Source organism: Cornus florida, unplaced genomic scaffold (genome assembly GCF_030987335.1).
Source record: "Cornus florida cultivar Cherokee Brave unplaced genomic scaffold, ASM3098733v1 CherokeeBrave_3.0.0_Hap2_Chr01, whole genome shotgun sequence".
Taxonomy (NCBI): domain Eukaryota; kingdom Viridiplantae; phylum Streptophyta; class Magnoliopsida; order Cornales; family Cornaceae; genus Cornus; species Cornus florida.
Window position 1 is genome coordinate 30,103,622 of NW_026775571.1, and position 10,860 is coordinate 30,114,481.

Below are 10,860 nucleotides of genomic sequence, written 5' to 3' on the forward strand. Positions count from 1 at the left end.
ACTAACAAAGAGACAACCCATTATGGGGGTGATGGGAGAGTAGGTATAGTTATTATACTTTACAAGTTGATTTGTTTGAGAGGTCTTCCTTAAAATAAAAAGATTGTAATTTTTAGGAATTTTTTAATACATAGTTATTATAGTTTACAAGTTGATTTGTTTGAGAGATCTTCCTTAATATATAAGATTGTAATTTTAGGAATTTTTTAATACTACTGAGTTATAGTTTAAGAAATAATGACCATTGTTAATTAATTTCAGAATTTTGCCAACTGTTAATGGGTTGTATTGGATGGCAATTTTGTCATCTAAACTTTATTTTTAAAATATTTATCAAACACGTAAGTATTTTTGACCAAATTATCGTTAAATGGTCACTTAATATTAATTAAGTTTTAACATTGGTCATTAGGCCTCTTTTCTTGACTTTAAGGTCATTATAAAGCAATTATGTTTAATTTTGGTTACCAAAATATAATTTTTCCAAAAAACAATTTGAGGGTATTTGTTGGTTTTATAGTTATGAGTATATATATATATATATAGTGAATTGAGGATCCAACGCAGTTACACAAGCATACCTTCCTAAAGTCACAAACACACCTTCCTAAAGTTCACAATAAACAAAATACAACAACAACGATTGTTACAATAACACAAACACCAAAAAGAAACGGCCAACTAGAAATAAGCACAAATTGCTAAAAAATAACTCAATGAAACTTGAATTATAAAACAAATATAGATTAAAATAGTAGAGTTAAAAATGAACATGAATTACATGAATTTTTTTTTTTTTTTGACAATTTACAATTGCTTATTTATGAATTCATAAGCACATAAAATTGATCATATTACGTAACAAATGATTTGATTGACAACTCAAAATTCTATATGGTCTTTATTTGAACTAGTCTTTTCAACAAGAGTTTCAAAACTACTTTATTGTCAACAATTTAAAATTTAAGTATTATACATTTCAATCTTTTATTTTATTATTATTATTATATATATATATAGCCATGCCAATATATCCACACTTAGCTTTATCAAATTTTAATCTAAGAGAAAATTTGAGAGAAAACATTAATGAATTAAAGGAGTTAGAATTGTAAAGGAGTCCTAGAATTATAAAATAGTCCCAGGTATAAATATATATAGGAGATAGGGGATTGGACCAAATTTAAAATTTTAGGAAAGATTAAAAAGAATTTGATTGAGTCATCTCTTGTAAGAATTTTGGTATGAAAAATATAAGAACTAAACTTAGTGTGATGTAAGGATTCTTTTGTAATTTCATTTTAAGAGATAAAGAGGATGAAGTATCAGAAGATAATTATGGAGAGCCAATACCAGCTCTCTTTATTAATTTGACCGACAAAGTATAAATCTCCTTTGTTTGAATTCACTTGTGTCCACACACACTTACAGTCACACACTTGTATCCACACACACTTGCAGTCACACACTTGCAGTCACACACTTATGTCCACACACACTTGCACTCACTCACTTACAGTCACACACTTGTATCCACACACACACACTTGTAATCACACACTTGCATTTATTGACATTTTCATGTCTCATTTATAGGGTTTAGTAGAAACCTTTAATTCACTTATGGAAGGGTCAGATCACAGGTTTTGTGTGAGACATCTTTATGAGAATTTTAAGCTGAGGTTCAAACGCCAGCAACTAAAGATAGAATTATGGGAAGCTGCAAAGGCATACACTGAAGTAAAGTTTCAACAATATATAAGAAAAATCATAGACTTGAATGTTAAAGCTTATGATTGATTAACAAAGGTGCCAACTAAATTGTGGGCAAGGTCATCCTTTACAGAAACTTCAAAAAATGATGTGCTCATTAATAACATTTGTGGAAGTTGGAATGCTGTAATTCTTGAAGCAAGGGATAGACCAATAATCTACATGCTTGAATAGATTAGAAGACATCTAATGCTAAGGTTCCAGTGTAAGAGGGAGTGGATGTATACACAATTTGGCTTCTTATGTCCAGATATACAAAAGGCATTGAACAAAATCAAATAAGAAGCTACCATGTGTAAAGTTCATTCTACTGGTGAGAACAAGTATGAGGTTTAATGCTATGGCATTAGTGAGGCAGTTGACATTGATAAAAGAACCTGCAACTGTAAAGTTTGGAACTTGACTGGTATCCCATATAGGCATGCTGTGGCATGTATTTTCATTAAGAGAGACTCTCCTGAGGCATATGTTCACCCATTTTATCAGAGGGAAACCTATATGAAGTGTTATAGTGGTATGATCCTTCCCATTCCAATGGAAAGGTTAATGAAAACTGGCACCATTGACCCATTGCTTCCACCACACTATAGGAAACCTATTGGTAGGCCAAAAAAAGGCTATAAATAAGAAGAATGATGATCCCAATGGTTCAACCAGGTTTAGCAGGTTAATGGTTGGTCTAAAACATACCAAGTGCAAAGAGAATATGCATAACTCAAGGACTTGCAAATTACCTGAGCCTTTGGTCATTGACAAACCTCCACCAAGGAGGGGAGGTAAACCACCAAATATTGAAAGAGGGAGAGCAAGAGGACCTGCTGGGATGCCACTAAGAGGAAGAGGAAGAAGGGCTGGAAGAGGGAGAGATAGAGGAGTTAAAGTTCCTGCTCTAGCACCTTCAAACCAAGAGGTATGTCCAATGTTATGTTATGGACACACACTTGCTATACTTTGTTTATGTTCAAACTCGCTTGTTTCTCAACCAATTTTATTTTCAGGTTCAAAACATACCATATTCTCAGCTGTCACAAACTCAGCCATCAACTTCTTATAGGTATAATTTAATTTTCAGGATCAAAACATACCATATTTTTAGGTTCAAAACATATCATATTTTTTTAAGTTCAAAACATACCATATTCAGATTTAATGATATGGTTTGTTTGTTGTTGTTAACAAAATGGTTAACAAATTTCTTGGTTGATTGACAACTCAATGATGGATAGTGAGTATACATGTTGGTAATTAATATGGCCACAGAGTTGATAATGGTTTTGTTGTTGCATGTTATGACACTGTTCTTGACTTGAAGACTCAAAACATACCATATTTTTAGGTTCAAAACATATCATATTTTTTTAAGTTCAAAACATACCATATTCAGATTTAATGATATGGTTTGTTTGTTGTTGTTAACAAAATGGTTAGCAAATTTCTTGGTTGATTGACAACTCAATGATGGATAGTGAGTATACATGTTGGTAGTTAATATGGCCACAGAGTTGATGATGCAGTTGTCACTTTATTGTTGCTGACTTGAAGAGTTTGATTTTTTGGTGATTGTTAAAGATAATGGGGTGAAGACTACATATGCTGGCTTTTTTGGTGTTGTCACTCTATGCTTATGTGAAAGACTAGCTCAAAATAGTCTTCTTATGTAACTTTTCTAAATGTATGATTGTTTTATCAGTGTAACTATTCTAAACTTTTCTGAATGCATGGTTGTTTTATCAGTGTAACTGTTCTAAACTTTTTTGAATGTATGGCTATTTTATCTGTATAAAGTGTTCTTTTTTTTTCTTTTTCTTTTTTTTTTTTTTTTTTTTTTTTTTTTTTTTTTTTTTTTTTTTGCTGCAATTGAATGTATGATAGGCTATGTATGATTGTTTTATCTAACAGGTCCTTTGCAGTGTCTAAAGCTATGCATTTAATAGGTGCACATTTTAAGACAAGGTAGTGCAATTGAATTGAAAATATGATAGCACTAACTGCTTCCCCACAGTGACTACAAATATTTCAGTGACTGCACTAAGTGCTTCACCAAGTATGACATTGCTTCCCCACACTATAATAGCCTGCATTGACTACACTAAGTGCAGATATTTCAGTGATTGCATTACAATTCTGCATATAACATGCAACCAGAATATTAACTGAAATAACTGCATTGCTCATCACTCCCTCATGACAGGTTTCATTAACTGCACTAAGTGTATTGAAAACAACCTTACGTACACCATACAAACTAGAAAATGCAATGCATTATCATTCACCAAACAACCAAATGTAATTTCATTAACTGTAGTAAGTGCACTGCAATGTCATTCATCAAACAACCAAGTGCACTGCACTCTCATTCATCAAACAACCAAAAACACCTTCCTGCATTTTTTGTCATTGCACAACATATACAACCAGAAAAGAGATACAATTGCATTGCATTGTCATTCATCAAACAGCCAAAAACACCTTCTTGCATTTTTTGTCATTGCAAAACACATACAACCAGAAAATAAACACAATTGCATTGCACTATCATTAAACAAAATAAATACCATTTTCATTCAACATACTTAAACTATTACAAGAGGTTTAAATGATACATAAAGATACAACACTACCAAATCCTAACAAAAAAATTCCACTCCTAAAATTGATCTTCAACATACAACACTATTAAGTCCCAGCCAAAAAACTCAATTCATAAAAAGGCAACCAAATAAGATTATAACTGACAACCCAAAGAAGAACATGCTTCCAACAAACATTGACTTAGCAATTGCAATGAACGAACTTAGAGGCACAACATGACCTACTCGAGCTTCATTTTTATCTTCAATGGCTTCACCGAAACCTGTTGAATGAGTCCACCATTGGAAAAAATTACATTCCTTATTCTTGCAATTGAAATAGAGCTTGCTAGGATTGTCGGTCGACTCAGATATGAACACAGTTGCCCTTTTGTCACATCAAAGGACCCCTTCGCATCACACCCCAAAAACTACGACTTACAGACAATTCAAAACTCATTTTCTGCAAATAATACCATAGAAATGAAAATTAATAGAGAAAATAATACCATATAATACCATATATATATATATATACTGAACAATACACAACAAACATACATACAGACAGAAAATGAGATGGATACGCTTAGAGCACGATGATAAACAAAGTGAAAAAAATTTTGTTCACTCTTTCCAAAATACAAACCTACAGATGGATAACAACCCTTACCAAGATGCACAGCTGATCAGCACGAAAGCATGATGATGGTATCTTGTTTCTAACCACCAAATTCAGTAAGATGAACAGCTAATTGAAAACGAAGATAAACCTTAGAAGGTTGCAGAGTTGTCAATTTGGGGAATTTTTTCATAAAGGTTTGTTTAGGGCGGTTCAATTATAAGGAATGGGTTTTGGGTCAACGGTTAGAAATTAGGGACATGATTGTCCTTTCATATTTCTATGGGCAATATGGTCATTTAAAATTAACAAACCAATTTTAACGGTCATATATTACCAGACATTGGACGGATAGGGTCATCTGCAATAATTTTGCACAGTCTGGGGGGTTTCTTGCATTTTTAGAAGTCCAAGGGGTTAGTTGCAAGTTTCCCAATAGTCCAGGGGGGTTTCTTACATTTTACCCTAAAACCTTTGAAAAGTGACATTTAAAATATAAGTGAAGTGTGAAGTTACTCTTCAAAATACGCGTAAAAGTTAAAATCAAAATATTCATATTTCACGTAAGGGAGTGTTAATAGAATTTACCCAAAAATTAATAATTACAGGTCCAGTTGGGGATTGTAGGTTAGTGGGACATATAGTCATATACCCTGGGTCCCTCCATATGTTCTAATGCTTGAGTCTGTTGGGTTGTCTTGAGATTTCTGTTCTTTTGTACTTTTGTTTAGCTTTGGCATTCTGCTTATCCATGTGTGGATACAATTTGTTTTTCTTTATTATCTCAATCTCACCTTTATTTATAGAAGAGAGTCTTCGATTACCAAATTTTTATTGGACAAGAATTCCACAAATTACCTACAAAGAATTACTATATCAATCACTAACTCTAAAATAAAAGCATCCTAGTGAGAAACAAATTTCTCCACAAGTATGGCCCTTTGAAAATTCTTAAACGAAAAAGGAAACTAATTTGAGGTACACCCTAACAATCTCTACATTGACTAAAATTCTATCTTTACGTGCTCCTCTATAGCTCCACCTTAAACAAAGATTCCTCCACCTCGAACCAATCATCTTCTTTCTTCTTATCGTTATTCGTCATTACAACATACTCACCTATTGCGAGCAAACTCCAAGTTTAAATAGTCAAAATTTGTCGCACCCGGATTTTTTCCGCTCCCCAATGGGTAGGGAAAACCCACTCGAGAGCGTTATCCCCCCCTAAGTTGGAGGTCAGTTGTCATGTTTGACATTTATGTGCAACGGGTGTGATTTAGAAATGAATTGAATTGATAGGGCTAAATTCAGAGATTTAAGGAGTCGCCATCTAACATTGAGTTTTGGTGTGTTAGGTCACCAAAGATTGGGAAGAATTTGGATTGAATTTGGGGTCCCTGAATGACTCGTGGTTTGCTTCACCAAAGATGGGATTCAGGGGTTTCTTTACGCTTGGGGAAGGTGTTAGACACTCCACGATGCCCGTACCAAGTACAATTACTTATACTCTATGCTAAATTCCATTCCTATTCATATGATTATGTAATGATCAAATAGGAGGTACATACATACAGGTTTTTAGTCATTTTGTGGAACATGATGATGGAGATGATGTGTGGTAAGATGGAGATTGAGTGATGGGTGATAGTCCTGGTGGAGGAATGATAACTGAGATGAGGCACATGACTGAACTTAAGGAGTGCCTTAAGCTACCTACATATTCCAAGGTATGGGAATCAAGTCAAAACATAGTTTAGATTGGTGAAATAAAAGGGGGCGGAGGGTGAGTCAATGTTGACTCTAAATGAGATTAAAGACCTCCGTCCATGCTGAGAGATGAATTAAACCTTGTGTGGTTAAAAATGTGAGTTTTAGGGCCTTTGCTCGCAAGGGAAAGAAGCGAGGATCAGTGTACCTACTTGGACGAGTATTGTAAGGGGTCTCCACCCAAAAGGTTGATTGAATGTCACATAGAGGCCCCATGGAGTTTCTGAATGGGGGAGGAAAGCAATCATCAAAGTACCTACTTGAATGAGTGTTGTAAGAGTGCCCACCCAAAAGGATGATTAATGATAGACAAAGAGCTCATTCTGCCTATGAATGAGTATTGTAGGGTTTCCACCCATGATGAGTTGAATACAAAGATAGACAGGGATATTTTAGTATCCCTAAATGAGTATTATTGGGTTTTCACCCAAAGTTGAAATGAAAGGATTGTGAGGAGGGGAATGAGCATTAGGGTGCTCATAGTTGAGTATTATAAGGTTTTTACCCAAGTTTGGGATGAAAGGTAAATCGAGACATTTTGGCGTCCTTGAATGAGTATTATAAAGTCTCCACCCATGTTTGTGATTCAAATGGACCAATATAGTCTGTGTGAATGTCCTAAAAATGTGCTATGATGGGGAGGAATGATTGAAGATGAGGTTCACTAGATCCTGACATGAATGTTCATTTATTCAGAGGATGTTTCCAAATTATAAACCACAATCCATTTTGCCCATAACTAGGCAAGTTTCCAGGAAGAATGGGCAAGATTATTACAATTTTGCATAAAGACCTAATCCCCTCTAGACGACTTAATCGCATATTTTTGTCATAAAGATTCTAGACATTGTGCGGTCAAATGATGCATCGATAGTAACGATGATCCTAAGCCGATATGAAACATTCATGTTTTGGATGAAATGATTGAAGAGATGTTTCCAAATTGCCAATTAATGTTCTAATGACATACAACCAATAAGCTTCTAGGGATATGGAGGGGTCACATTGGTCTCACTAAAAAACCATAAACCTTGGGCCCGTAAGTTGGTGGACAAAGCTTTGTTAGACATTGTATTGTCATTAGACGCATTGATGGAACTGTATTAAATAAGAGAACATGCCCTAAAATAATGGTCGATTCAATGGTCCATTAAATCGATTCATGGGACACTTGCCTAGTATACAAGGTGGACACATATCAAGCCCTAAAACAATGGGAGTTGGCTAAGAAATTGTTAATAATAGATCAAGATATAATGGACACGTGGCAGATAGTGAAACTTCCAGGTGAATAATTAGTTCCTATAATATAGGAAAGTGGGCTAAGAAAGGTGCTAAAAATGAATTATATGTTAACACGTGTCATATGAAAATTACAAAAAAAAGCTTGGGAACGTAGGTTTGCAAGTTACTAGGTCACGAGTAAATGGTTTCACATTCCATAATTCATGGGACACATGGCATCACCAAACCAAAGCTAGAAGAAGGCATGCAGATCATGGGTTTAGAAGTTAGTTTATCATAAAACATGGGTCCTTCTTGTAAGGCTTGTAAAGTTTATAAATAACCTACTTACGAATACATTTGAAGCCCTCTTTACGATATCAAACAACTTCAATACTTGTCATTTTATTCATGCAATTTCAATACAAGTTTGTTTTAATTCCTTTACTTTCATGCACTTGCACTTTAATTCACTAGTTAGCATTATAGTCTTGTTAAAAGTCCTTTCACCGAAGGAAAATCAGAATCTTCCACAATCACTTGATCATCTCAAAAGGGTTTTCTTTTGTCCGATTTTCAATGAGTCTTCCGAGACTCTAGCACACCTGCGTATTTCTAGTGTTCCAATTTTGTGCTAACATTAGTCAAATTTCTTATTTAGATTTAAATTTCTCTTTTTAAATCTAATTTGTCTTCTAGATCTTGTTTGATATAATCTACTTTTCTGGATAACTCTTGAACTTCTCTTCTTACATAAATTTGTTTAATTTTTTGGTTAACTTGGTTGAGAATCCTGATTTGATTCTCTATTTTTGGACCCAGACTGTTATTGTCAGTGGGGTTCATGAAAAAATTTATAAATTGGTTGGTCCCAGTTTTTTTGTAAAATGGCTCTAATAACAGATATAATAAACACAAAACAAAATATAGACTTTGGGGTTTAATCACAATTGTTACGAGTTTTGGGGTCTTTTTACAATTGTTGGGGTCTTTTCACAATTCTTCCTTATAAAAGGGGTTTAATTAAAAAATCTTCGTTCATGATTTATAGTAAATACTGAAACATTCATCATGACTTTGTAATAGATGCTTGGTAACTCCCTCCACTTATACATAAAATTCCCTATAAATAATAAGAATGAGGATTCTAAAATATTGAAGAGTTTGATAGAAATTTGTATGATGGAGAAGATTGTAAAAGAATAAAGAATTTGTAAATAGTATGCATTAGATGGAGAGTTCTCAAAACTAATTTTTTACCATCCATTAGGAAGAGGATGTTTATATATAAGTAACGATCACATTTCTCCTATTTCAATATTGAAATATTTTTGGGGTTTGCAAGTATAACAAGTTTATTTTGTTGTGTTACATCTTTATAGACCCTCGTGGTAACTACTCGCACGGAAGTGGAGAAGACAATGGAGGCGATGGTGTCTTGGGCACGGGTTATAGTTACTGTGATTATTTTTTATTTTTTATTATCAAGGTAACCGCATTTAGCAATTCAATGTCCCACCGCGGCTCATTGAGTTAATTTAGTACTATTTTAATACGGAGTATAACTTTACTGTCTAAAGTTTTAATATTTTTATCTAATTTCTTATTTTAAAGTTTCTGTGACATTCCACTGCTAAACCTTGGTCCATTATCATTAAATTCTAAAACATTATTAGTAATTAGCATTCCATCTGCATGTGCTTTTAACTACCTCAAAAAAACAAATTTTTGAAAATGAAAATTAAATGAACTTTTTTTTACATTATTTTGCATGACCAGATTTTGCGACTTTAGCCAAACCAACCTTCAAACAATTAAATGAACCTTTTTTACAATATTTTGCGGATGATCACATTTTGCAACTTTAGCCAAACATTTTGCAATTTTGGCCAAACTATCATCGGAGACAATAGTATTCTTTGTTATAACAGCAATGATGATTGTGATTGCTCACACTTGTGAGCGATAATAGCAGTTCATGTTGTTACAATACCGTATTGTAATTGCAGAGGATTCTTACTCCCGTGACATTTAGTGGAGAACTTAACTAAGGTTAGGTTTTAAAAAAAATAATAAATAGTGATTAAGGTTAGGTTTAAAAGATGAACTCTTGAAAACAAATTAGAAAATTGATAAAACTTACTGACTGCAATTAATTATGACCCAGTTAGCCCACTTTGCAAATACGAGCACGATTCAACAAATAATGAGCGGTATGGTTTGGAAAATGAATGAGGCCTTCTAGGTGAAGCCAGCTAGATAAGTTTGCAATGTTTTACCAAATGGTGGCTGGACAGTCAGATTTATTGCCCTAAATTAGCACCATCATAAGGTCGAACTTAAACAAGAAACATTCAAGTTAGGCCTGAATCTACCAAAAGCAAACCGATTAATAGGGTTTTGTTTTTTTTTTTTTTTTTTTTTTTTTTTTTTTTTTTTTTTTTTTTTTTAAATAACTTGAAAATCATATCATGTATAATGAAGCTTGTTGCAATTTGCAATCCTACCAAATTCCATCTAACCACCCGGAAAAGTTTTTTTTTTTTTTTTTTTAATTATTAAAAGGGAGTCATATATTAGAGTTGCTCCAATAATTTTTGGTTGGGATGTCCCATTCCAAATGGTCCCAATCAGATTCTTAATGTTGTGGGATGTGTCAAACTCTATGTTATATTTGTGTGTGTGTGTGTGTGTGATGTAGCTAGAAAAAATATCTCCATGACGCTTTATGCTTAATAACATTTTTTTATTTTCATTTTTTACAATGCTTAGATAACATGAATGATGCATTTGTACCTTTGGAAGGTAAGGGTGATTTTATAAAAATAAGTAATTGCAGTATTTATATAGAACAAGCCTTAAGGATGACTGACCCACAAACAGTGGACAGCCCAATCACAAAAC